Source organism: Numida meleagris, chromosome 6 (assembly GCF_002078875.1).
Source record: "Numida meleagris isolate 19003 breed g44 Domestic line chromosome 6, NumMel1.0, whole genome shotgun sequence".
Lineage (NCBI taxonomy): Eukaryota > Metazoa > Chordata > Aves > Galliformes > Numididae > Numida > Numida meleagris.
The window spans coordinates 15,663,119-15,690,521 of NC_034414.1; the positions used below are offsets into that span (position 1 = coordinate 15,663,119).

Genomic DNA, 27,403 nt, shown 5'->3' on the forward strand with positions numbered 1-27,403 from the left:
GGGAGGATTTGTTTGTACAATGGCTTTTGTTCCACACAGTCATATGGAAATGCAAGATAAGGGTGTCTATTGCTACCCACAGACTATAGGACACATTGTACTCCGAGCACAAGCACAAGTCCCATTGATGCCAACAGGTGCTGAGTATGCTCAGCAAAAGGAGAACACAGTTGCTGCATGTTCAAAGAGGTGCATATCGGCAGCGAGAACTTGCTACCTACTTCACTTTTGGGAACTGCAGGGCAGTCTATTTCTGCATTCACTTTGAGAAAACAAAAGGATCAGAAACATGCACACTAATTAGCTGAAACCACTCACAACACCATGCAACACATCCCCACGTGGATCACTGTTACTGCAATGCCTCACGTGGCCCACCTGAACACAACAAGCCAATTATACTGAGGTGATGAAACTTTTGGTTAAATCTCGGCAAAACATTATTTTGAAAAGAGAACAGCAGCAAAAGAAGCAATCTAACGTGCACCAGTGACTCTGCACAAGGGAGCGACAAAGTGGCTGAGAAGAACCAGACCTGTCTCCTGGCACGCAAGAAGCATTCTGATCTAAGGCATGAATGCATACCCAAGATACTAGGAAGGGATAGGATAATTTCAACATGGTTAAGAGCTTCATGTGGCATTTACAGCACCTCTGCCTGTCCCATGCAATATCTGAATGGATGACATCGGGAAGACATAGCTTCAGCTCTGACGACCTCACATACATGGTCATCACAGCTTCTAAATGCTAGAATAGAAACTTGCTACACGCACCCACAGTTACAGGTACATTCCATCAAACAGATAACAAAAAAAAACAGACAAACTCATAGGGACACATTCTCCACAGGGACAGACTGTAGACCACAGTGTTAAATCAGTTGCCCATCTGAAAATCTAGTTTACAGCTAAGTCATTAGTTTTGCCACTCGAGAGATCATTCACTGATGACTTTATGACTCCTTAGTTCAGCCCGTCAGTAGCTCTGGCCATGCTCCTGCTCCTGGGCTCTCTCTCTTCATACCTTCTGAGATACTCTTTCCTGAATCCTTCCAGTTCTCTAAGTGCTCCCTCAGCATGCCCTCTGTTGAACTCTCCTCAACCTCCATACCTTTCAGCTTTCTTCTGTAGTCCCATTGGTCTCTCCTTTTTGTTCCTTCTCTCTCCCTTCCACATTTCTTCTAAGTTACAATTAAATTTCAGCTCTTTTCATGACACAAAATACCACACTTCCTGTTCAAATTGGAATCTCAGCTTGTTTTCTAATACTTCTATGCATGTGTTTTGCAATTACCACAAACTCATCATGGCTAAAGCAGATATCTTAACTTTCTTCTCAAGTCTCCCCTGCCCATTATCTTCTTTCCTAACAATTTGTAAACAATAACAGCATCCTCCTGCTGAATCAGCCCCTAACTTGAACGTCATGTTCATCTTGGAACTCACTATTCTTAGATCTTGTATCTAAATTGTACCTCAGCTTGGCAGACGCTTTCCACATAGCATTGCTAATAGGCCAGTTGTACCACTGCATCATCTGCAGAGATAAAACTTACTTGACAAATGCAATCTTGTTTCACAGCTATTTATCCAAAATGCCACTTTAAAGGCCATTTCCCTACACCATCTCTTTGGTAACATTATTTCTTTCTCTGTTAGCCTCTGTTCATTCCCTTCTCTCTTTCACATCAATAACAAGTTATATATCATTGCTACATTATCCACAGTGTAACCACAACTCTCTCAACTCTTCTTCATTATCAAAAGTTCAATTTCTTTCCTTGTCATAGCCCCAGGGGTTCTATCAGCTCTACTTCAGAGTTTGAAAATGCTTTATAACCCTTGTGTGGCTTCTAGCTCCACTCAAGTCTGAGGGACGTGGATGCCAAGATTTTGTCTTATGAGTAATTTCTGAAATCAGTCAAACTACTCAGTGCATGAAGTTGAGCATATTGCTCAGGCAAGCTCTACTTCAGAAATGGCTTGCTGGTATCACTACATAAGCACAACCACCTTGGCACAACTAAAGCAGCTAACGCTCCATTACCGAAGCAGCCTATAGCAATCACATTATCTTTTGCTAGTATGATTCATACCAGTTCATAGAATTAAAAAAATAATAAAATCCACTCTTAGCAAAAGCATTTTTTGGCAGCAGAAATGCAATGTGTTAAGGCTGTTAGCCGTATATAAAAGTTCTAATGAATAAATAAATCACAACCAAGCCCACTCAGTCCAAGAAACTTTGCTGACATAAACTGGCCAGGTTTGATTGAGTTCCTTTTTGAAGCAGACTTGAGGTTACATTGGTGTCCCATTACTTTCCACCTGTAATTTCCTACCCGCAACTGTCATTTGAATAGCATCTCTCAAAGCTGAGTCTGAGCTTTGTTAATTGAACCACAGTGGAAAAAAATGAAGTGTCAAGATTGGTGCCTCCAATAACTTTCCTTGGGACCTCCCAATGACAACATACAGCCTGCCTTAGATCTACATAGCACATGAAAGAACGATCAGTAATAAAATTCATAACTGAATAACTTAGATGAGAGGAAAGCTGTCTGGAACAGCATTTATAGATTTCTGCCTAGCTAGAAGTCATTGCTGACACTTACGGTTAAGGCATGAGATAAGTCATCTTGGTTTCGGTTTGGCCCTATTTATTCCCTAGTTTTCCTCTCACATCCTTCAGTGGCTCTTGGTAGTAACTTTGTAATAATATACCTATTAGTGATGTACATGCATCTCTTTAACCTGTCTCACTTATACACATTGCAATACCAGAAATCATATTAATACCATCAGTTTTAGGCAATGACTCAAAGATCCTTCACAACATAGTATTAAGCCAGGATACACACACTTCATTGTACAGAGACATCAGACAGATGACAGTGGTTATCCCACTATGTCTGATCCATGTTTGTTTTCCTCCCTTCTGAAAACTACAGTTCACAAAAGCCCAAGCCTTTCCTATAAATTCATTTGAAATATTTACAGATTCCTAGTTAATACCGATATGCTTTGGTAAAAGATTTAGTGCAACTTGCAGCTGTTAATAAATGGGAAGCATCTATTTTCAGATGCTGGACTGCCTTTGTAAATGTTTTCAAGGAGACAGCCTTCCATCACCCTGGTATGCCACAGCACAGATGGTTCTGATACCTGTGTTATCTCAAACAGGCAATAACGAGGAAAACAAGAAGTCCAAACCAAGACAGAAGTAGAAAAGAATATATTACCAGAGGGAATAGAGGATACTCACCTCTGCTTTTGCTGCCTGCTTATGCCTTCCAATATATTCTATTGAAGTCTCTGTAAAAGGAAAAAAGAAGGAAAAGTAAATGACTTAGACACCACAAAAAAATAAAAGAACTAGATAACATTTCAGACATGTCTGAATATTCGCTTAAGATTTCTCCTGAATGACTGCACTGATGTGAAAAATACTTGGAAAAATTATGACTGTTTGGAACCAATCCCTAGTCCGAATTTTTGTATCAAATACTGCATTTCCAGCTCTGTTAGACAATAATTGCAACCATATCTTCTGCTGTGTCCTACAACCACACACAGAACACAAACCTCACGATGGAGTGGGGAACCAATACCTACATGCATATGGCAGAGGGTACAAGACACTCAAAGGCCATTGCCTTCTACAGATTGCTTTTATTTTAGAGGTCTACTTAAATAGGCCACACCTCTGACTTTATAGTCTCTTTGGAAAAATCCTTCACTCTCCATGCACTGAACCATGGAAATCTCAGCTCTAAAAGATAAGTAAGAAAAGATGATACAGTTTGCTTCAAAAAAAAAAAAAGCACATTTTTGCCACATAATAATTTTTTTAAAATAAAAACCAAAGTTGAAGTCCCATACATGTTCAGGAATACCTCAGTGAAAGGAAACTGCATTCAGGTGTGCTTTTCCCTCTCAAAGGTTTTCAGGCCCTTTCACCATTTTGCAAGGCACACACATATAGGAGGCATACAGTTAGGAAAGCTTCCTCCTTTTTAAGAAAACACAGTTACCAGAAACCAAAATTAAATACAAGAGGCAGAGAGGCTCTGCTTCCCTGCAGAAGGGCAAAGGAGCACTGCAGAGAGCAGCGGGAGCAGATTGGAAGCAAGGGGCCATGAAGGAGGATCTCTGTTTTTAAGGGCCTTATGACAGCAGGCTACACCTGGGGTTGTACCTGAGGTCAGAAAAAAGGAGCACCCCAGAACAGGTTGGGGCCTACACAGGAGAGCCATCAGCAGGCTCTGACAGGATAAAGCTATATCCCATTCTCCCTGAGGTGCTAGAGATCCATCTCTGCCTCAGCAGCTGGGAAGCTTGAACTCCCCCGTGTTCTGTAAAGCTCAAAGCACCACCCATGTGCCCCGCTCAGGGCCCTGCCTCAGCCTGGACACTTACCATTTTGGGGCTGCCTGTTCCCATGCACCTGGCCTCTTCAGAGGCTTCCTGCCTCAGCACCACCTGCCAGGGTCAGGCTGCTCCCCTGGCCCCAGTGCTGCTCCCCTACAGCACTGCTTTCAGTCATCCCATCAAAACAAGCCTTATGAGCACACTGCCCATCCCACCTCATCAACCTTCCCCCTAGCTCTGCCAACTTACAGCCATCACTGGTCCCACCTGGTCATAAGAGCAGGCCAGAGGCTGCTCAGGGGCAGCCTGGTGCCTGAGTGGCCAGGCATGAGGAGCAACAAAGGTTAGGAGCACCACAGCTGGCACCATCAGCAACTTGCAAACACAGCTTCCCTGCTTGTCTGCCTTTGGTAAAGAATATTTTAACCTTGAGAAGCATGACCTTTCAGTCAGTCAGACATGGCTGTCATACTGCTGTCTAACGCACGGTAAAGTAGAGCAAAGAGCTTTTGCTGTTCTTTTCAAGCTGTTCTAATTAGGGGACTACACACTCTGCTTAATATCTGCTTCATCCAAGTGGACAGGTCAAACATACAGTTGACTGACCACATCTAGCAAAAACCTTTTTTTTTTTTTTAATTGCTGTAACTATTTTGCATGCCAATATCACTAAGATACTTGATGTTGTACATCCCTGCTCAGATATTATTTATATCTATTCCCCCTCAGAAGTTGGCCAAGTATGGAGGCACCCAGAGCAAGTGCTGTCAAGCCAAATCATCTACCTCCTCTATGACAAACTATCCTATTGTTGTCAGTGCTCAGCCCTCTGCCCCTATAAACTTCTAAATACTCTACTTTTCTATTTAAGCATTCTTATTTTTAGAGGATAATCATGATGATGGAACTAATGTCCACATGTGCATGGAAACACAATAAAGACTGAAGTGGAATTCACCTGTCAATTCTGGCTAGAGCAAATGTAAGCATGTTATATTTTTAAGAGACACTGATTTTTCAAATTGTTCATACATTCTCATTCATAAGACAGATATACTACCATACTTGTTGCATGCTTTTATACCCGAAAATGCTTAATTTGCCCACATGAACTACATTTTCTAGTAATTATATTGGTACTATAAAGGTTTGAATTAAGCAGAGAATATTCTTTCTATTCTGAACTTCTTAAATGTAACGTTTGTTCAAAAATCACCATCAGCAAAAAGATTTAACAAAAAGAAATTACTTTTTGGACACATCTTAGATCTACCGTAGAACTAGAACAAACTTTGAAGTTGGAAAATTGCAACTTTCCTTGTACTGAACAACTAGAGACTAAATACAAACATGCTGTTATCTACCACAAATTGCACAAATCTAACATCTATAGATGCTGGTATACAATACAGATCTCCTCCTGTCTGACTGCCATCCGGACCCTGTCCTTTTTTGTACTGGAAGTCCAGAAGATGTCAAAGAATGCATAGGAATGGCCTCCTGGAGAAGTTGCTGCGCTTTCAGGTTCTGCTGAACTTAGAGAAGTTAAGCACAGATTAACTAAAAGAATCCCAGCTCCATCCTGTCGCTCTCACCTCCACTTCTGATTAAGGAAATCAAGCCTTCCTTCACTTGTCAGGGTGAATGGGCTTCTTGCTCCATAAATGTCATATCAGCCACTCCACAAGAAAAACATGAATCACAGAACCGTGGGGGTTGGAAGGGACCTGTGGAGATCAACCCCTTGCTAAAACAGGTTCCCTACAGTAGGTTGCACAGAAAGGCGTCTTGACTATTTCAATAGAAGGAGACTGCACAGTCTCTCTGGGCAGCCTGTTCCAGGGCTCTATCACCCTCACAGTAAAGAATTTCTCTCTCATGTTCAGATGGAACTTCGTATGTTCCAGTTTCTACCCATTGCCCCTTGTCCTGTCACTGGGCACCAATAAAAAGAGCCTGGCCCCATCCACTTGACTCCTACCCATTCGATATCCAGAAGCACTGATAAGGTTCCCCCCCAAGTCTTGTCTTCTCCAGCCTGAACAGTCCCAGGTTTCTCAGCATTTCCTCATGCAGGAGATGTTCCAGGCAGGCCCCAATCATCTTTATAGCCTGCTGCTGGACTCTCTCCAGAGGTTCCCTGTCTTTCTTGAAATGAAGAGCCCAGAACTGGACACTAAACCAGTATGCTAGGGAAAGAAGTTTTCTGCTCCTTTAATTCCACAATTGAAGTCACTGATAAAGCTGAGGAAGATGGTCAGACATCTGTATGACATACAGCTCCGTATATAATTAGCAAAGCAAGAGAAAGCATTCAAAATCAAATGTATTCAAATCAGCTCAGTCATCTCCAGCAAGAGGTACGCAAAGCATGACCTTCTTTTCAGTCCAGATTATTCAGGTTTCCAACAATTCTAGAAGTGCAGAATTCTCTTGACAGCCATAAATTCATCTGAAGAGAGATGGCAATTAAAGAAACGTAATCTGTCACTCTACAGGCTTTTAATTTATGTGATATTGTGTTGATATATATACACACAAGAATGAAAAGCATATTTTGACATTTAAAGCCATCCTAGTTAGCTGTGCCACAAAACCCAGGCTGTCAGGAGACATGTGGGAGTGTGGCAAAGTTTTTTAGATAACAGCAACTTCTAATTAAGAAATGAAATTGAATTTTTACCAAACTAGAGCATGTATAGCTTCTCCCACACAAACGCAAGAATAGGAAACATTTGGCTAGCACTCATTTTTCCGGCCAGTCACTTCCTCAAAGCAGCAACTGTGACTGATGCCACTTCACACTGACTGCAGGCTTCTCTTCTCCAGAGCTACAGCCTACTAGAGTGGCTGAAGCACCAGGCCAAGACTCCAATGACTATTATTTAAATCTTGGCTCTGACAACAGCCACTCCTCTAACTTTGGGTGAATCATCTCACTGGTTCTCTTCCCTGATTCCAAACTCATCTGTAGAGTCACTATAGCCCTATTTGCTTTCTGTTCAGCTTTACAAATGGGGTTGGATAGCTCAGGTGCCAGAAATAATCTTGCGCAGCTTATAGTTCTGTGGAATCTAATTTCACTGAGCACAACGAGTAATCAACATTTTTGAAGCTGCCCATGCTTTTGTAGACTTCTATTGGTGCTCATTCCTGTCACCCGCTAAGGTGATCATCAGAAATGGATAGCTGCAAGCTATAACATGAGCACTGTTACCGCTAATATCTTCACCAAATCTGTATTAAACCTTCTGAAGGAGGAAGCTGCGGAACTGTCTTCCAAGGTGCATTCTACAAGAATTAAAGATGGAGGAGGAATCACATATGAGAACACACATTACAACCACAATTCTTAAATGACAAATGTGACACACATCTGATGAGAGGATGGTAAGACAAACATCTGGAAAGCACACTGATAATCTCTCGACTCTAGAGTTGTATGAAGATCATGACTGGCAAGGGTAGTTACTACTAGCTCGACACACACCACCTGCTAGCAACAGCATTACAAGCTATGGACCATTCCTATCCCTATGACAAGAACGAGGGGAAGACTGAGAGCTGCAGCCAAAGCCGTCAGCAACCATCCTCTTCTGTAGCAGCTTAGTTAGTGGGGAAAGTACAAACAGTCCCTAAAGGTTATCTGCTGCATAACAGAGTAAAAGGATGGGAATGCAACTACAGTTCCACCCTTCCATCATTTTTTTCTATCCTTTCTCAGTGGTGGAAGAGACAAAAATATCGACTCCCTCTTTTTGCTCTTTACTCACATCTCTTATGTCTTTCATGCCTCTTACTTTGTTTTCCAAAAATGGGCATTTCCAAAAATGGGCATATGAGCATGAGGACCAAGAGAAAGCTGTTACTTAAAGGTGAATTTCACATTACATGGTTTCAAGAAGTATTGCACAAACAAGATGGCTTTGGAAAACACCAGAGTATGAACAAAGAGGCCAGTTCAAACAGTAGGGCTGCCCTCAAGGGCAAAAGGAAAGCAACAGCAGCAGAAGAGTGGAAAGTTTTCTGTCAAGGATTCAGCAAAGAGAGAACTGCAAAAAAAAAAACACACGAGGAAAAAACAAAGTGGATAACCACTGCCACATTTTGCCTATTTACGATTCCTTATGGAACTTATAACAGCCCTTTCCCATAGCAACATCTACAAGAGAGACATTTCCTTCCATCCCCCCACCCCCAATACCTTTACGAAAACCAGCAGTCAGTGTGATGCACAGCTTGATTCCAAAACAGAAACCTTTCAGACCAAAACATGTCAAAATACAGAAGAAAGGTGAGGACAGCCATTCACACCAAGAACGTAATCGCTTAGTGGTTGATTTCCCCGTAGAAGGAAAAGAAGCTTCCTCCTGAACAATTCCCTTCAAGAATTTTTAGACATTGGCTACTTCTGCTGTCTCATATATGAAGTATAAACTTTTTGTCACAGGGACCTCAACGTTTTCTGAACATAAGATATTTATGGATACTTACACCCTGCACTGTTTTACAAAAGGAGAGTCTGAGGTTCACAGTACAAGACAGGCAAAGGGATTACGGTTTTAAATGCATGCAGCAGGACTTGCTATAAGCTGACTCCTGAATAAAGCAGGTCATAAAGCTTATGGTGCTGCCAGAATCCCCATAAAGGAATTAAGTAGCATTACGGTAAATTCAACTGTCTCTTCCTCCACTCTTTGTCTAAGGGTACTACACCATGGTCCCAAATCCCTGCACCTTCGTTATCTTCACTGCGCTGCATCTTAGACCTTAATGAAGCCCACATAAAGGCCATGGAGCCATGTTGTAGACTGGGTCTCTTACAGATCAAAAGATCCCCCTTCTTTCAGGGCAGGGGATATTTTCTGCTGTGTTTTTGAATCTCCATCATATTCATGTTCTAGTTTCATGGTACCCCACTGACAGTCATCCCCATATAAGCGGTGGAGCAACAAACGCAAGCAAAGAGCCAAAAAGCACACAGGTTGGTTCCTTTGCCGATACCAGTATTTATCACAACTCTTCAGAAATCAGAGCTGTCTGAAGACACTTGGACACAGGGATACTTTCACAAATCAGGAGCCACAGTCTAACCCATGTCCAGAGATTCCACTCCATGGAAACCATACTGCATTTTCAGGAAAGATGACATCTACCTCACAGACTGCAGCTGGAGAAGACAAGGCCCATACAATGACAGCATATCAAGAAGTCTCTCCTTGTCTCTCTTTAAGCCAACAGAAAGTAACAAATCTCTTTTGTCAGACTTGGGTCGTCTCGTTGCAAATTAGATCTCATGAAGAGAGAAGCAACAGAAGACATCCATGGAGGGATGGGGAGGATTTGTTTGTACAATGGCTTTTGTTCCACACAGCCATATGGAAATACAAGATAAGGGTGTCTATTGCTACCCACAGACTACAGGACACATTGTACTCCGAGCACAGGTACAAGTCCCACTAATGCCAATGGATGCTAAGTACGCTCAGCCAGACGAGAGCACAGTTGCTGCATGTTCAAAGCAGCGCAAACAGGCAGAAAGCAGTTGCTACCTACTTCACTTTTGGGAACTTCAGGACAGTCTATTTCTGCATTCACTTTGAGAAAACAAAATGGATCAGAAACACGTGTGCTAATTAGCTGAAACCACTCACTTATGTGTGAGTTCTACAATTACCACAAACTCATCATGACTAAAGTAGATATCATAATTTTCTTCTCAAGTCTCTCCTGCCCATTATCTTCTTTCCTAACAATTTGTAAACAATAACAGCATCCTCCTGCTATATCGGCCCCTAACTTGAATGTCATGTTCATCTTGCAGCTCACTCTTTACTCTTACATCTTTTATCTAAGTTGTAAGTGCCTAAGTCTAAGCTTAGCAGACACCTTCCACGCAGCATTGCCAATGGGTCAGCCGTACCCTTGAAGACTCACTGATTTAGCTTGTTCATGCCCACCTTCTAACAAAGAAAAATAACTGCAGGCGTTTCTCAGAAATATGCAGTTAAAACACAAGAGGCAAGATACAGGCCTACAAAGGACAATCAATTATTAGTAGTCCTTAACCTGTGGAAGCATCTGGAGGCTTTGGTAAGAATTAATAACTCCACAGCAACACATCTTACATTAAAAAGGAGTCCCTCCCACATTCAGCTTTCATGGTGACCAAAGAAACTGTGTGCATAAGGTGAGGCTGGCAACTTCAGAAAGAGGCGATAAGATCACCATTAAGCACCAAATGCCATAACCTACCAGTCTGCTAGTGTATTTTAGGGCAGAAAATCGGTAGAAGATTCCTTCAAAGTGCAGTTGCAAAGTTACCCACAGTACACACATTCATGTACAGTAATCTCATTGCCACATGCAACTCAAAGGAATTCTTGACCAGATATACCTGAAGATGTAGCAATCAATACTCTGGAGACATTCCATTTACGAAGATGTAGCAGAGCAATCACAGGACTCTCTCTGATCACTCACCATGCAGTATCGCTACCATCATACAGACTGATTCTGCAGCTCTAGAGAAAGTGGTTCTTTTGAGCAAGACCTTGTACTGGGAATCCATACCTTGCTGTTCTGTGTTCACAGAGATTGTATCAGAGAAGTGTTGGGGGAGCACAAGGAACTCAGCAATGAAGGAGGCCTCTTGAGGAACGAGAAAGCTACAACTGAAGCGTGTAGGGCAGTCTATTACTGCATTCACTTTGAAAAAACAAAATGGATCAGAAAAACGCATGCTAATCAGCTGAAACCACTCACAACACCATGCAACAAGCCTCCATGTGCATCAGTACTAATGCAAGAAACGCTACCCAAGAAACTTTTCTGAAATAATCTAGCCTTTTTTTCCCCCCTCGGATTGGGACAGATGACACCCAACTGATAAGAACTAAACCATGCCTACATACATACTTACATGGATCTATGTATGGATCTATGTATGAATACAGATACACAGATCAAACTAAAGAACGAGTATTTTTTCATTAAAATATACTTATTTCTACTGCTGAAGCTGAAAAATTCACAGCCCAGGGGAAAAAAAACAGCTTCATAGCAGACTATGATTTTTCACACTATTGCAGAATCATCAGTAAATCATGACATTAAATATACATTAAGGATTAGAGGAGGTCTACTTAGACATGACATCATCTTTTGGCTTCTCCTGAGGCTATCTGGAAGAGTGATGACGATTACTCTCAAAATTATTCTTACAGATATGGCAGTAGTGATGGTATATATGTAATGAAGATACAGAGGTGTCTACATTCTCAATTATACACCAGCATTAGATCTCTGCAACACCAAGGGTATGAAAAGAAGTCACACGCTAGTTTTAAATACAAAGTATCGTCAGTGATGGACCAAAAATACCAAACTTATTGCTCATACTGAAAGTTCAGCTCTTTGAATTGGTAAGCAAGACCACTACATTTGTACCACTGCGTTTTACTTCTTTTGCAGCACTGTATTGCTACCAATTTCACTTGAATTATATAAGTACCAAACTTGACTAATACAATAAAAGATGAGAATATATTTTTTTCCTGGTTAAAACAATAGATCATTGGGAGACAGTGAAAATGGACCACCTTGCTATAATTTTGCAGTTGCTTTTAAAAAAATTAGAGCTCCTTTTTAAAAGCACTTTATCTGCTCACACAAATATTCAGTGTGCATGTAAACCAGTCTAGTCATCGGATGTGCAGGAAACATTTTGTATGGTACTTACAAAGAGGGAGGGGCAGAGAACCTACAAACTGATGAAGTACTGCTCTGAAACTAAAACATAGCCAGTATATTCTTCAGAGGAGCAGAAAACTGAGGTTTCTGGAAGCGAAACCATATTCTAACTAAACCTACATCAGCATCTATTAATGAGAGTTCATGAAACAGATGTTGCTGGGAGCCTATTACCAGCATTTGATATTTTTTAATGAATGTAGGACACGTGAGGCAATGTGCGTGCGTGTTTCTACAGCATGGCTTTTTCTGAAGGGCTCCACAGTTATTTTCTGATATTTATCTTACTCCCACAGAAAAGCTCTATTTAACATTAGTAAAGTTGCTTTGTTCTACTTTAATAGCGTTTTTCTTTATTATCAAAGACTGAAAAATACACATTTACATTCACTAAATGCACATCTGTTTCTTAACCTACAGTAATGGAAAACTTATCTATTCTACTATTCTTCCCCCACAACCCATTGTAAATAATTCAGGGCTTCGATAGTTACTATTCAGCCCTCAAGTTCAATACACACAAAAGGAGTGCACTCTACCCCACAGGATTCTAGGAATAACACTGTGTACTTTATATAGGACAATCTTTCATTGCAGCAATTCACAAAGCTTTACAGACACCCATGAAATTCCACAGCTCTATTTATTAACATTTTAAGACAGAAGAAAGGAGTTACAATTGACTCAAGGGAAAAAGTCCTATCTTTCAGTTTCGCAAGCAATGGATCAGGCCATATTCCAGAAGTTATTAGCTCCGTTTAGTCTACAGAGTCCAATACTGCTGTCTTTTAGAAAATTGAGAGGGATTTGTAAGGCTGTGTAGGCCATACACATTTTTAAGCCTCGTGATGTTGCAGAAAACCTTCTTTATTTCATTGCAATTGCTTTATGTCTGCATAAAAACTACATCACCGCACCTGACATGCCTATTCTTGGATTTAAAGCATTCTAGCAGCTATAGACTCCAGCTCTTCCTCTGCTGAAGGCAGAAATCCTTCAACAAACATCCCCAATATAAATATATCAATCTGGTCCTGTACAAAACATTTTATTCCTTTCATAACCTTCATCCACATTTCTGCATGTATTTCTTTTTATTGTGGCTACTCAAAGTCCTGCTCCACAACTGCCCCTCTCACCAAGATCTCGTCACTGTGGATAACAAACACAGTATTTCTGTTCTTTGCTCCTGAAGCCAGTGCTCTCCAGGCACCTGATGGGAGGAAAATTTTGAAACACCAGAAAGCACAGCACAACTAATGAAAGTGATTAGACTAATGGTAGAAGATTATCACCTTGAGAAAACAGGGCATTTGTCACATCCTACACACAGGGAAAGGCCCACTTCCTACCTCCCCTACACCCTTTGCATATTGGCTCTTCTGCCTGCCAGGATTCCTGCAGCTGCTTCCTTTGCAGACATTTCCTCCACTTCAGGCAGTTCAGCCTCTGTTTCCACTTGAACTCAGCCTTGCAGAAAGCTTCTGAATGCAATGCTTCCCAATACACCTGTTCCTCTTCCTTCTTTTCCACCGTCTTGTTCCCATCCCGATTTTTTTTCCTTGACTCTACTTGGATCCCTGTGAATCTTTCTCCAGCTTCTCCCAGTACCTCCCCTTGTCACATGTCACTTTACTCTTTGAAGTTAGACAGCGGTTAAACCATATACACATCTGTCAACACCTAATGCCTTTTGGCACTTAAAATCAGCAGGAGAAATGCGCACCTAGTATGGGCCAGCTCCCAAATAGCGATACAGCAACTGTGTACGCAATAAATATACTGTCTTCATTAAAAAGTAAAGCTTCATCTGCTCACACAATTACTTTTTTTTATCCTGCTGTGTAAGATACACTAGTCCCACTGAGCATTCCCTTCTTTCCTCAAGAAGTCTCAGCCTTCTGTCAGTTTATCATTCTCCCTGGCAAAACTGACTGACCTAGTGTGCCCCACTGCATAGCTTCTGCTTCCAGAGTGGTACACTACTGCTCAGAGCCCCTGCATGAGACCCAATCCTATGCATAAGTTTGAAACCTGCTTGCAGCTCATTACTGCATTTATCTAGTCTCATTCTTTCTACTACTATAACAAATACAAGTGTAACAGCTACAAAAAGGTTTTACAACTTTTCCTTGTAGTCTCACTTTAGCTGCACGCATATTTACACTATTTTCATCCAACCCAGTATGAAGAGTCATGAGTAAAAGTGAAATTGCACATTCCCAGAGGGATCCCTCTTTTGCTTATTACTTCCCCCTTTTAATGCATTTATTAGAGTTTCTGAATTAACAGTGGCAGATGCATGCACAGGAAGAAAATTTTAATTTTGCAGATAATAGTGAATTACAATACATTAACATTACTGTAAAACCCAAAGCAGAAGCACTCAAGGGACATAGGAGCAATTAATGTAGTTAGTTTATTTACTTAACTCTGACATATCAGTAGGCCATTCAGAAGCAACTGGAACTGTGTTTACATAGGCAAGGCTATCATGGTTCTTCAATATCATTGACAAATACCCTGTTCAGGATTCAAAGGAACATCAGTTCCTTCAGGCAAAGGAAAATATAAAAACATATGCTGAAATAGCAACTTTAAACAGATCTTCTCTATTAAGACTGCGGGCAGGGGGAAAACACTAATAAGGATACAGTGCAAAGATTCAGCTCTCAAGAGACTCATCATGTTGGTATTCTGAGACAGATTCTGTACCAGTTAAGAATAATAGTTATTATATACTTTTATCGTATTCCAAAACAAGTATTTTCAGGAAGAAATAAGCTAAATGTAGACACAGACCTTGTAAGAAGATATGTGCCTCAAGGCACTGAACTCTATGGACCATTCCAGACTTCAGAGTAACATTGAGTAACATCATCACCATTTATATGGAAGCTTAAAACAGAAACATATAAAACTACCACTAGTCATTTTTTAGTATGTACGACCAGATCCTAGTTAAGGTATTTAGCTGAGGATTTTACATACAAGTCCAGACATTACACTTCTAGGTATCTCACAATGCCCCTGATACATTGAACTACAGCTAAGACAGTTTGTCTGCCATAAGCATACTGTAGGTAGGGAATCTTCCTGTATGCAGGATTCAAAGATGCCAACATCCTATCTTCTCTTTCTAACAGTTTCTAATATGACATTGTGCTCAACAATAAAACTTCAGAAAAAAAGAGGAAGAAAGTATCATTAGTGGCATTTGTTATGGCATTTATTTTCCCAGATAACTGCTTCATACTCTGAGGCCCTCATGCCTTAGAAAGCAGCTAAGAAATCTGCCTACTGATGAGATGTAGTGAACAAATTCCTTATTTTGCCTCACTTGCACATCCAGCTTTGCTTCACTTCTTTAAATTATCTTCACCTGAACCAACAAGTTTTGCTTCTTCCAATCCCCATACCACAGCAGGGGCCACAAGCAAGCAGCTGGTGGGTGCTTAATTGCTGGCCAGGGTCAGCCTGCCACACATACCCACCATGTGCTATGTGATTGGACTACACTGGACAATATAAAATTAAATTTAATAAACTGGAATTTTTCTTGTAGTAAAAAAGCAAGGAAACACACATAAAAATGTATTTAAAATGTCCCCATAAATCTGTGTGCTCTTTCCTCTGCTTCTCCTTATTCCGAATGTTGCAGCTCTTGCTTTACTTCCCACCATGATTCGATGGTTTGTTTTTATACTGTGATCCTGGTTCAAACTGATTGATGTTCATTGCTGATGCTACAGTGAAACTACGGAATCTCTTATTTCTGTTTCAGTGCTTATATGGAGCTAGCTGGAAATGACTTTTTCACTTTATTTTTAGCCCTCTTTCATTTATATTATTCTATTCTCTATTCGGAAGCTGTGCTACACAGTTTGAGTTGAAATGCAAAAAGCAAAGTGTCTTCATTTTCTAACATCAGCCAATGAAAAAGGAAGAAATCCAAACATTTGTTTTAGGCAAAGGAATACAGAAATCTCATCTACATCCCAGATTCACAGATCCTATCGCTAATTCTCATTACGTCAAAGGCAGTTTTCCCCTTGGTCTCAAACATGCTGCTATTATTTTAACTGGATACAACTTTCTCTTTTCCTTTTCAGAAGTATAGTTTTCATAAACAATTCTAATAGTAACGTCATTCTGTTTTTCACATACAGTTGCAAACAGTTTAAAGGGCTCAACTTTCCAAAATGGTATTTCCTTCTGCCAGGAAAATTGTGCCTCTTTAAAAAGATTCAGGTGAAGTACTGAAATAGATTTCTATTTACTTATTTTAAATCTTACCTTTGAGGCCCTCAATTTCATTTAAATTTGTTAATTCCATAATATGTCTACTTGAAACTCTACACACTGCAGTGTTGCCATGAAACTCATCTGAAGTGGCTTTGGAAACCCAGCATTAAGACTTTTAATTCACATAACTCATTCAAAACTTTTAACAGGTAATAACTATTTTTTTAAAAACTATCTGAATGTTTATTATTTTTTAATGATCTGAATAATGACAGGCTCTTGGCAACCTAAGACCAAGTTTTTATTTCCAACCAAAAATTTTCCCCCCCATAAAAGGTGCCCGTGACTGTATCAGCCAGTTTGTTCATTAGAACTCAGCTCCTCTATCAACAGGGTTTAACAAACAAGCAGAACTGAAGCAGTGTTTTAATACCAAAATAAAAAGCAGGAATAAAAACAGATCTAATGGCAACTCTGAGCACAACCTTATCCAAAAGTATTAAACCAACTGAATGAGACTTCATACTATAGTTATGCAGCAGTGTAGGACACTGGGGAAAGCTAAAAATTAAAGCAGCAAGGCCAGTTAGTAAAGCAGTCAGCTGGATGTAACTTGGCATCCATTACATGGGTTTAGTCTCAGTGAAGTCAACTGCTGAGAGTCAGAAGTGACTTCAAAATGTCCTTCTAGCCATTACTTTTTGGTCTCGTTTTTGTCACTTGTCTGGGTCTGTATCATCTCAGAGATTCTGACACATCCATTTGCAGCTTTTCCTGTTCCTGTGCTCTGTCACACTGAGCAGACACAGAAACAGAATGCACAACCAAGATGATCTTGTCCTGCTGTTGAACATTCAGCTCTGTAATTCTGTTAATAAAACTGCCGACATGTTAAGCCACTTCCAATATCTTCCATTAACCTGATGTGAGATCCTGTAATGACTCGATCTGAATCAGTCATCTCAACCCTTGCTGAATACCAAGGAGATTTCCTCACAGGGGAAACAATTTTCGGTTTATTCATTGTTTGTTGGAGAACAAGAACAGCGATATTCAGCTGCATTTCTTTCAACTATCAGATAAGAGGGGCTGAAAAGTCAAAAACATGCAATGCAAAAAACTCAGTGACACAAGACACAAGTGATAAAGCCTTCCTTCTTCAGTGTAAAGTATTCTTGCTGTTAACATTGTGTCTAAACCTATATATATGCTTTATATATATAAACATAAAATACACTGAGATTAAAGTGGAAGTGAAAGGACAAAATATTTGTGAAGGGGATAAACAAGTTTGGAATTAAAACAAAATATATCCCTTGCAGACAGGAACGGATACCTGGTAGCTAAGCTGATGCCAATAAAGTAAGTTCTATCCCATAAGTTCACTCTTTACACGTATTATTAATGTTTCATCTTCCTTCCACAGGAGATGAGTAAATCCTACTGACTTGTGTAGAGGAAGGCTGAAGTTCACTGCAGTTAAGATATCTGCACTTTGTTCCCTAGGAATATCAACCTGTCACTCTCTTTAGAAACAGCTGCATTCAAAATGAGTAATCAGAAGTGCAGAAGTCCTGGTTATTGTCCCATAGCATTAAATACAGTGAAATCACAGCACAGTCATGTATTACACACTACAGAGTCTGACATTTTCATTGTTAATGTCACCTACAGCTTAAGGCTTTTTCCTCATAAATCAAGCAGGATTTTTTTCTCCCTTCACAAAGTCGTCTAAGGGCTATATTTCAAAAAACTATGTCATAGTTGTCATACACTATCCGTATTCATTTAATAGAAGATTATTTAGTCCATAAGCAAAAAGTTGATCCTGAGCCATATCATACAAATACATCTCCCACCTCAATGTCATTGTGCTAATTATTTTTCCTCGGGTTTATTTTTAGCAATAATACTAACCAGAAAAAAAAACTGAATAATCCTGAAAACCCTTATTTTTCCCTCACTTTTGGACCTCTTTTGGTTTGTCTTTTCTTTAAAATAAACTGGTAAACAAAGCTAATGACAAGTTAAGGATTGTTTTTGTTGGAGAACAGAAGCACAACAAAGATGAAGGTGCAATGACTCTCCAAGTTCCCAGCTGACACAATCTATATCAGACTCCTCCATGCATCAGTAAGATGGGGTTTGCAAGGTATGGAGGATTTTTTTTAAAAAAAATTCAGTCTATTTCTGGGAGATCTTTATACAGATCTTCCTTTACCTTTGTCATTGCACTAAATCACTGGATTTTTAGCCAATACTAAGACATACAGAAGAGCAAAAAATGAACTATAACTCTGGAAAGTGGATATGAAAGCAAATGTTGCTAGAGGCAGAAAGAGGAGAGTGCAGGGTTTTCTCAGAAACATTTCCTGAACAATATAGGAGTAAAACGGCTCACAAGATACCATCCTCCAAGAAACCTTGACCTCTCATGTCACTGCATTACACTCCACCAGGACACAGGTACGAGCAATTCATTTCCTGCTTTCCCTGGCCTAGCCTTCACACGTACTTGTTGTTTGAAGTGCCCAGCTGCTGTAAGGGATTTGGGTGACTCCAGACTAAAAGTATGTTTCAAGGATTAAAGTGCTAAACAGGATTCTCTCAATCCACTGCTCTTCTATTGACGGTGCACGTCACCTCAATTCTCAGTGCTTTTGTTTTCTTTTTCCATTTTCAACCAGCCTAAAAGCCTTTAAAAAAAAAGACAAGACAAAACTTCTGACATCCAACATCTGATGTCCAGTCTAAGCCTTTTCCCTACTATATCCTTCCCTTTTGTGAGCACTGAGAAATAAGCACTTCTCAGACAATCAATCCAATCTGTTCTGGATACTGTGCAAGAGGAGAGACATAACATCCTGGGGGTGCTTACTTCCTTTGCAGAGGCTAGACAGACTGCTCGGACGAATTCCATCCCATTGATCCATGAACACAAGATCCTTGTTCAAAATGACAGAGGCATCCAGGAGATCAAAGCATTAGATATCAATTGCATTTACTCATTTTGTGAATGCCTTAATGAGTTCAGAAAGTGAGATCTCTGAATTAAGGCTCTTCCATAACTGTATGCCTATACAGTCCCTGACATAACACAGCCTAGCACAGTTGAGAATACGGTCATCTTTGTAGCCTACAGGATCAAAGAGTAAAAAACTGACAGATTCATATATAGATTTAAGAACACCGTGAGATGTGCTTCATATTGAATTATACATGTTTAACAGAAGAAAATAGAATGTTTCATATCTCATTAGCATTCCATTGCCCAGACCATCTTTAGTGCTTACGTTAGGAGAAAGGACAGGGTTTGCAGAAAAAACATCTATTTACTTAGCCACTTCCTTCAGCTCCACTCTACCTATCAGCATTGGCCATTCTCCCAGCAGCATTCCCAAACTTCATTCCCTGTGCAACAAGAATGATTCTTCAACGTGGCACACGAAAAGCTACTAGTGGGAATCCATAACACCAGGCTCCAGTACAGCCATTTATCACAAAACTTCTACATTAACCCACCCTCAAAGAAATGGAAACAAATATTTTAACCCAATTTTTTTTTTTATTATTAAAGTGAATTTTCTACTGATCTGTGGCTATACCACACCTTCTAAACATGTACCAGCCCTCTAAGGAAAGCAGCAGAAAAAAATGCATCATCACTTTCTAAATCCCTGTAATCCTCTTTCAAGCATACTTCTGTGTATCACAAAATTAATAGCTCTTCACCTCTCCCTCTCCTCCTCTACAGTTAACTATATAAACAAGAAACTCACTTTGCACCTCCTATACGCACATTAAGAAGGGAACAAGCTACCACACTCAAGAGGGTGCACAAACTGCTAAACAGTAAACCAAACCCCATAGGTTATAATCTGATCCTGACATTACATTTCCTGGAGTGTAATCTCCTCAGAAGGAAGATCAAAGTGGCAGCATACAGGACTGGAGCCTTACTTTCACCTCTACCTACTTCATTAAGAGTTTTTTGTAGCCATCATTTAAGCCCTGTCTCACTCTTTTGATGTCACCCACACCCACAATGATGCTGCATTCATACTTCCAATTTGCAAGACAGGACATGAAAAACAGCTTCCCCCATTGTGAGCAGGAGGATTTTCCTGCTGAAAACAGAGGACTGTATCAAAATCAAAACAAAATCTAAACTTCCACTGAACACTGTTTTCTTTCCATTTCTCTCCCTTTGTGTTTGACTGCTTTGTTTTTATTTTTAATTAAAATCTATTCTTTTAAAATGTCACTTTCAAAGCATTATCGGAATTCAAAATGGAACTGCCTACATTGCATTTAATTACTTCCTACTTACGTGTGGGGATATCACCTAGAACAAGGCCTCCAAGAAGCATGGTGGTCCACAGTCATTGTTTTCAGTGCAGCTGTGTTGCAGCTAGTCGTGTATCATGCTGGCTTTTTGAAGGGAAAACTTTTATTTCTTTGCAAAGTCACTTCAAGTAACGTGATGCAGAACACTTCAGGGAATGTGACTGGCAAAGTTAGCACGTTTGAATGATTTATTTATTCATTAATTTTTTAAGGCAGGCTGTGACCACTCACCCAGCTCCTGCCCAGATTTTATTCTCACACTCAGCTCACGTGGAATCTGTGAGCAATGCCATCGTGCCCAGTGTTTGCTGGGCAGGAAGACATACAAAAGGCCACTCGGCAGCCCTTCCAGACTGCAGCACATTACTCCCTGCAGCTGTCAAGGTCCTGCTTCTTTGCAAAGTAACTGCCTGGAGCTTCCTTCAAAATCCACTAAGTAGTGAAAATTATACAGACAACTTTGAAGTTGGGATGTATAATACATCAGCTTATTCAAGAAGCTCTTAAAGTGTTTGTTCAGGTTCAATCATTCCAAACGTGTGGATTTTTTATTCTAATACTAAACACATTAAGACTACAAGAGAGAGTATTATGTCTTAATACATTGCATCTTTCTCAACACTCACTTTTTTCAAGAGAAATTGCAAACTCTTAAATAGGATCGACATTTTAACCGATCCATGCTATGAAATCTAGGAGGAGATTGTCAGAGAAAAGAGGAATGCTGTCAGTTAAAATTCATTTCTCTATATACCTTTTAAGATACTTGTTTCAACATCTAGGCTGCAGGGCCTCCCTTCAGGAAAGTCAACTTTATAGATGACATTACTTTTACTTTAAGAGATAAAAACAACGTTACAAAAAAAAAAAAGCCACTCCTCTGCACCATTCAAATACATGCATCTGACTCTTGGGCTACAACGAAGCATCAAATATCAGAAAAGCTGGTGTTCATTTTGTTTGGAGTTAATGCCACATGCCTGTCAGTAGGCAAATTGAGTCTCTTTTGTTTCCCAGGCAGGATTTCTCACTGTTTATCTTTCAGTGCCCTGAAAAAGATTGCTTTCAAAATTGATCTTGTCAAGCCAACCAGTACACTTATGAACTCTCTCTAGAAGGTATGCCTTCTGAGTCAATCCATTTCCACTCATTCATTCATCCAATTATTTAAGGCACCTTGAGAATTTTTGCAATTGAAAGAAAACATCAGTAGCCCACACCTACAGATGTTAGCAACTCATAATGTAACATATTTGTGAAATTATTTAATATGTACACATACATGCAGTTCTAACACATCTAACTGTATGTCTATAAACACCACTGGTTGTGATTACCACCTGCAGAGGACATGTTAGCAAATCTGAAATGAAATCTGAAAAGTAAATAAAGCATAACAAAGACCAGTCAGACAACTGGATGGCATTTTTGTTGCCAAGCGAAGGATCTACACAGCAGCTCTTGTATCATGCTTGGTACTCTGGGTAATACATGAGGCAATGCAAGAGCTGGGGCCTGCCAATAATTTGTTATGACTTAAGCACTTTTCAATCAGCCTACAGTGGAAGATGCAAGTTGAAAAGCAAAACTAAAAGCAAGTACCTACCACCCCAAATCCCTCCCCATCCCACCACAATTCTTTCAGGATAGCAAGCTCTTGGAAAAGTATGACTTTTCCTTAATGGCAGTAAGAAGTCTCGCACTTTCAAGATATTTTTTTGTTAAAAAGTGAGTAAATACAAATCTGCCCTTTTAATCTTCCTAAAATTGATACAGTAGTCAATCTGGTTTGCTACAGCGCTCAAGCCTACAAGCATATTCATAAAACACTTTTTTTTTTTTTTTGCTCTGTTCAAGAAGTACAAGTTGAAGCACCAGCTCAAGATACAAAAACGGCATAGACAGCTTTACTGAAACCCAGAAATGAAGCCACAAGGATTCAAAATTGTCTTGAGACCAAGGAACAGTAAGTCAAGTGAGCAGTTATCTTCTGTGGGATACTGACAACACATGTGGGAAGCTTTATTTCCACCTTGAAAAGTTGGCAAGGCCAACTATACCAAAATGCCTCATCACACCAACAACTGTAGGTGGACAGGGATGAATAGAAGATGCACACTTGCAGGAATCTAAATCTCACTCCAAGCAAGAGGAAGGAATTAATACTACACACAAACTGAATGACACTGCAGCTTGCTTTTTCCAGTGGAAGGAATTAAGCAGCCACTATGTACTATCCAGAATTATATTTTCCTTCATATTCAGGGCTTTTGCAAAAGGAGTCTATTACTGGACAGGAGACCAACATTTGCAAAGAAATCACATGCCACACTAGCTAACATTGTTCTCTTGTTGATAAATCAGATATAACAGCAGAATAATTGCTCTTTGTAGTCCCATCTCGAGAAGCATTTCTTAAGGGGGAGGCCTCTGCTTGCTCAGCCATCTTTAAATTCAGGCTTCACCAGGCCTCTTGTAAGCAATTACTCCAAAGCATCTTTGTATATGTTGTGTTCTTCATGGCATTGTGATGTACAGAAGGTCTTCCCACTTGGAAAGCAATTCTTCCAAAATGGAGAGAAAACACAAACCATTCTATCACATCTTCAGGTTGGACTTTGAACTCTTTTTTGACACAAGATTGTGTCAAAAAGAAACTCTCCCTCAAAAAGAGATTTTTAAAAAGTAGCCTTAATGTGCAAATTTACAACTTCTATAACATTTTTGTAGTTAATTTTATCTCAAAAAATCTGGTTTAGAAAGTATCCTAATAACACTGCTTCACATGCAGCCAGGAACAGAGGGTCTTTAAAGGAAAGCAGTTCCTGCCAAAGTTGGCTGTTGCTCCTCCTCCTTGGAGACACAAGAGTAAAAGGGAAAAAGAGAAATAACATACTGTATGGCAAAAGATAGCGATGACAGTGCCTTCAGATGGGATACAGGCACTACAGAGCATTAACAGGTAATAAAGAAGCAAAACTTTTTTGCACAATACTTGCTCAACTGCCAATAAAGCATGCTAGGTATTTTTTTTCAGATGTAATATCAAACAAATATCAAATATTTGATTCAAGATCTGCTTTACTCACAGTTTGCTTTGTCACAGAACAAGAAGACAGAGGGAATATCTGGATTTTTCCCTGTATGGAATGAACAACCTTGATAAGTGTATTTTCAAACGATTTTAGTCTTCGGACTAAAAGAAATATTTCTGCTAGCATGCACGTTAAAATGTACTTCAAGGAGAATCCAGGGGAGGTGGCTCAAGTAGGAGCCATTTCAGATTCCACTGTCCATGTGCACTAGATGAGATGAGAATCTATATTCTTCCATACATGTTATATCCTCTGGGTTTTATCCACAGAGTTCAAGGGATCTCTCTCATGACTGGGAATATTTTCCTAGCAGTGAAAGTCTTCACTTCCATGAACTTTATACCATTTCAGGCTTGGTATGAAGACAGCCTACAATAAATACTCCTTGATAAATGATCTAGCTATCTTTTTCTCTCTTTCAAGAGAAGAGCTATTTCTCTCCTTCAGCTTTGCTGGCAGGTCACTTCAGATCAACCTTGGCACTGAATACTGCTAAAATTATAAAGCTTACCCTCTACGGTAAGGAGAGAAATATTATTACATGTTCGGGAAGAGAAGGGTCACAGAATCAGTGGCCAACTAACATATGTTCAAGTCTTTTAGGACTTTAAGATAATGCGGTGCCCACAGACTTTCCAGATATGCATCAAGCGCCATTGATAACATCTGATACATGGGAATCTTTCTTGCTATCCCTCCGCATTTGTTATAGGACTTTATATTAGTAAAAACGCTTGTGCTCATCTGGACCTTGTTACTCACAGTGTTTTGGAGAACACTATACACACAGGTAACTTTATAACATACTCACAGCTTATTTTCTGTATTTAGGTTTAAATATTATGTCTTCTGCAGGAATACAACAAAAAAAAAGAGGTCAGCAACTGTTAAACAGAATTTCATCTGCTGTCATTTATCATACTAGGCTGCGTTTCAAAAGGCGATATGAAATCAAGCTTGTTGAAATTCACCCATGACAAATGCTTATTTCCTGTCTCTGCTTCAGTTTTATAGTGACATGCTTGCCCTTATTAGATTTAGTACCTGCTGAAGTCAAAAAGAAACTTAAAGAAATTCAGAATGGCAAAGGAGATCTAAATCTTTGTCACACACATGTCTAGAAATCCTAACTAAGGGCTGGCTCAACAGAGAAAACCAGGACAACTCTTTATCTCAGAAGAAGAATCTTTCATTCGCACACTATCAAAAGTAAAAATTACTGAAAAAAAAGAAATAAAACATAACACAGCTGCTACCCAAAGCTCCCTCCAGTTTTTCAGTGAGTTTCTATGATCAAATTCAGCAAAATTAAAAACCAAAACCAGAAAACCTCTGGCTCAGACACACTAGAAGCATTACTCAGGTGATTTAAACTCTTGATTTCACAAAGAATTGCACAGTTTTCATCCCAAATTAAATCTGAACCAGCACTACAATGAAAGTGATGTTGAGATCGAGACTGTAAACAGACCTTGAATCTTTCAAAACCTTTACAAATATCATTTCTGCACTTTTAGAAAAGTTAGACCCCACTGGGAACAATAATTAAATAGAAATGCAATATGCATTTGCACTGTAGAAAAGGACTTCCACAATGCTAACTTTCTTAGCAGGAGATAACTAGCCTGGGAATTCATGGTATGGAGCACATCACTTGCTCTTGGTCTACCTTTACTACTCTCATACTGATAACTCTTCAGACAATTTTAGGATGCGAGAAGCTTTAGTGATTATGATACTCAGCATGAAGAGCCAGGGAACAAATAAATTCAAGTTTAGCTTCGCATCAGGAGCTGGTATAAAACCACAGCACAATTAAGGCTGTAGTTCCATATAATTATTTTTACCAACAGCACATCTGATTTAAGAGGGCTACCCCTCCCTCCCCTTGTGCATGTCTGTTCTCCTCACAGCAGAGTCCACTGCTGCCTTACTTAAGCTGATTCAGTTATTTGCATTGCCATACTCTAAATTAAAGCTGTGAAATCAAGTAGCAAAAGTAATGCAAACATAAATAAAGGAAACTTTAATGAAGCAGTGAGAACTTTCACCGGTTTTTGAATCTGGCTCTATGTTGATCGTGGCTTATAACAACTTTTTGATTTTAGGAATTTGTCATTTGGGTCCAAGCAGTGTCTGCAGGGAGACAGTGACATCTGAATAGACCGCCACGTTCGTCAGTTGCTCACTCAGTGCCAAGTGCTGCAGTTATTTTGGTTGGTGTTATACTCTAGTATGTGTATCATATTTCTCCTTAGCATAAATGGAAGGTGAGGGTGAATTCTCAGGTATGTTCAGGTAATTAGTTTTAACTATCTCCTATCCAAACAAACTTTGACTAGGGCAACCTTTCAAAGCCATCAGGACCACAGGAAGTTAGGCTAATTTCCACTCCTCCAGAAAAGGGACCAATATCACATTATTGGAGCTGACCTAAGTCAGAGGTAAGTGAGACACTAAGACCTTCATATTCCAGCTAGTGCAAAATCAGATCCTCTGCAATCTAACTATAGGCATTTGCACACAAGTGAAAAAGAGCTCCACACAAGGTCAGTTCTTGGCCAAATACAGATTCACCAGAACGACGGGTAATGGAGAAAAAGAAAGCAGAATATCAAGAACATAAGACATGGTGGTCAAACACACAAAGAACACAAAGTTGTTTACCAGCCCCATGTAGATGAAAGACTTTTTGGATGCAGAAACGCACTGCCCAGGGGCAGGAGCCATGTACTCAGGCAATCTGAAAGTTATTCCCAGCTCTTGTTTATTTAGTGGACATTTCCCTTTGGTTTCTTTCCCCCCTCCTCCTCCCTCGTTAACTGGAAATAGATGTGTTATCTCATCAGATTTCTGCAAAGTTTCATTCAGACAGCCATGAAAGTGTAAGGCATTTAGACGAATGATGCCAGAAAGGCAAAGGATTTATTTTTTTCAGTTTTAGATATTGCTATTCTGTCCACAGTCTTGGCTACAATGCAGCTGAGGGCTGCCCTGTTCCTTCACTGACCTTGGAGAGAGCTGTGGGAGCTTTGGGGCTGAGCCTCTAGCATTTCAACCCAGCTGAGCTACAGCATCAATCCTGGAGAGACAGCAGAGCCGACGTGCTCAACAGTTAGTGCTTTTGGACAGGCACAAATAATTCACGGGCCAGTGGGTGGCCACAGCAGACAGCAATGTCTGAGCAATGAAGGCTAAGTTCTCCGCTGAAGCGAATGGGGACAGCGTGACAGCAAAAGTCAGCAGAGTACCAGCTCTGGAGAGCAGGGAGCCTGGCTCATCCCAAGCCACTGAGTAATTTCTGTGCATCAGCAACTCATTCTTATTTCACCAAGATCGTGCAGCATCTCTCCACACTTTTCTCCTGTTTCCTCTCCCTTTACGACTGTTTATCTTTCCCTCAATATTCTTCCATAGTCTTTTTGGAGTCTTTTCCATCAGACACGTCTCATCCCCTCACATCTTTCTTCGTGTGATGCACTAACCTTCTTCTCTTGTTTTCTGAACCAAATATCTTTGCCAGACTCAAGAGATGTTTCCACGTTTACTGTTACAAAGAGGTGGATCAAAGGGTGGGAGTTCTGCAGAGTC

General features: G+C 40.0%; 1 protein-coding gene across 14 annotated transcripts in view; it reads right to left on the bottom strand.

Moving 5' to 3' along the window:
- TSPAN4 (tetraspanin 4) overlaps positions 1-27,403 on the bottom strand; it is a 406,942-nt gene that overhangs the window by 230,986 nt on the left and 148,553 nt on the right. For 12 of the 14 annotated variants that reach the window (XM_021402766.1, XM_021402775.1, XM_021402769.1 and 9 more), the window contains one exon: positions 3,268-3,317. The gene's annotated coding sequence lies outside the window, so the exon portion shown is untranslated. Of the gene's footprint in view, positions 1-3,267; positions 3,318-23,806; positions 23,858-27,403 lie in introns of all 14 variants that reach the window. The other 2 variants (XM_021402776.1, XM_021402771.1) reach the window with 1 other exon arrangement.